This window comes from Lactuca saligna, chromosome 7, assembly GCF_052625555.1.
Source record: "Lactuca saligna cultivar CGN05327 chromosome 7, ASM5262555v1, whole genome shotgun sequence".
Taxonomy (NCBI): Eukaryota; Viridiplantae; Streptophyta; class Magnoliopsida; order Asterales; family Asteraceae; genus Lactuca; species Lactuca saligna.
Window position 1 is genome coordinate 168,999,109 of NC_136423.1, and position 2,080 is coordinate 169,001,188.

The 2,080-nt window shown below is 47.0% G+C and overlaps 1 non-coding gene across 1 annotated transcript; it reads right to left on the bottom strand.

The window, feature by feature from the left end:
* Positions 1-817: 817 nt before the first annotated feature.
* LOC145007817 (small nucleolar RNA R71) lies at positions 818-924 on the bottom strand. Its single transcript, XR_013663181.1, has one exon. It is a non-coding gene; the product is annotated as a small nucleolar RNA R71 (small nucleolar RNA).
* Between the last annotated feature and the right edge of the window lie 1,156 nt (positions 925-2,080).

Sequence of the window (2,080 nt, forward strand, 5' to 3'; positions counted from 1 at the left end):
TAATTGTTAAAAAAAAAAAAAAAAAAAAAAAAAAAAATCTGATTTTCACGTGAACTCGCCGAGTGCAGTCGCCCCGACTCGGCGAGTCCGACGCTGAATCAGGCTGAATTTTTATTCTTTTTACGCGTCCTGTTTTGTGTTAAGTTGCAGTTAGTTCATGACCCGAGGATCTTCTACACCTCTAATTCCTCCTCTTGAAGATCCGGAGACCGCGTTAAGAAGAAACAAAGGCAAAACCGTTGGAGAAACCACCTCTTCAAAGAACTCACCACTCAAAAACTTCAAATCCGTGTTTGGCAAGAAGAGGAGCAGCAAAGCAGGAGCATCCGGAGCATCGTTGTCAACCGAAGATCCGATCCCGAAAGAAACCGAATACGAGACCGAAGAAGAAAGCGAGCACACATCCGATTTTGAAGAAGACTTAGCCACCGCAATGGCTAATATTGACGAGATCCCCATGGGGGAGTGGAAGAAAAGGATGCGTGATGACACCGGCCCGGGACTTGTGCAACCCGCAATCCCCGCTACCGCTACGTTCGAACTAAAGGGCCATATTCTCGCTCAACTCAAGGAAATACCATTTCACGGGAGAGATCACGAAGACGCCTACAAGCACCTAGATGAAGTAAATGACGTGGCGGATTACTTCAATGTACCCAATGTGCCCCGCGAGGTCCAGCTACTACGCATGCTTCCTGTCACGTTCAAAGGAGCTGCAAAGGATTGGTTGAAGTCACTCCCTCCCGGATCAGTTACTACATGGGCAAGAATGAAAGAAGAATTCATAGACCACTTCTGCCCACCTTCCAAGATAGCCAAGCTAAAGAAAGCCATTGCCAACTTCGAGCAACAACCCGGCGAATCCCTATATGAAGCTTGGGAGAGATACAAGAGCTTACTTCGAAATTGCCCTCACCACGATCTCAATAGCCAACAAGAGGTCTCTATCTTTTATGATGGAGTGAATGTCTCCACGAGGCAACTGCTCGATTCACAAGGCCCACTCACTCGAAAGACACCTCGAGAAATAAAGGAGTTAATTGAAGAATTCTCTAGGCACTCTAGAGAATACCACAACCCGAGGAACGAAGTGAGCCGCGGAGCAGTAAATTCAGTAAACGATGGTATGGCGGCGGTGATAGCGAAGCTCGATAGCCTAGACCGCAGAATGACGAAAATGGATCAAACGATCCATGCTATTAGAGTCGGGTGTGAAAATTGTGGCGGCCCCCATCTTACCAAGGAATGTGATCGAGACGAGAATGGTAATAAAAAGGCTCAAGTATGCTACTCCAGCGGCGATAGATATGACGAAGACTGGAGGAAACCGAAGAAGGAGTGGCTACCATACGAAGAGTACAGGAAGGCTAAAGAAGAAAAATATAAGCAGAGGGAGAGGGGTTATTACCAAAAGGAAGAACCGGTGACGGACAAGAAGATGAACTTAGAAGACATACTTACAAAATTCATAAGCGCGTCCGAGAAAAGGCATAATGATCATGATGTGGCAATGCAGGAAACCAGGAACATGTTGAAGAATCAGCAAGCTTCGATTCTTAACATAGAGAAACAGCTGGGCCAACTTGCACATCAAGTAAGCGAAAGAGGACCGGGCCAACTTCCGAGCGACACCCAACCCAATCCAAGGAATGAGAACGTGAACGTTGTGACCTCCAGCGGTGAAGAAGAATTGGCAGAAGCACAAAGGGGTTCCAAAGGGAAGACGGAAAAGGAAGAAGAACCAGAATTGACAAAACTCGACCCGACTCGCCGAGTCGGCAAAATGGACTCGACGAGTCCAGTCGGGAAGGGCGTAGATGCAAGTTTTCTGAAGACTTACAACCCTCCTTTGCCATACCCATCCAGAGCCATCCCTTCAGAAAAAGTTCAAGCCTACAGAAGCTTCATGGAGCATGTTAAAGCCTTGCAAGTCAATATGCCATTCGTGGACACAATGCTCCAAACTCCCAAATACTTTAACTTGCTTAAGGGTTTGTTTGCTGCCAGGAAAGATCTTGCTGAAGTCGCGGAGGTATTGATGAGTGAGCTACCTGAGAAGAAGGGTGATCCGGGCAATATA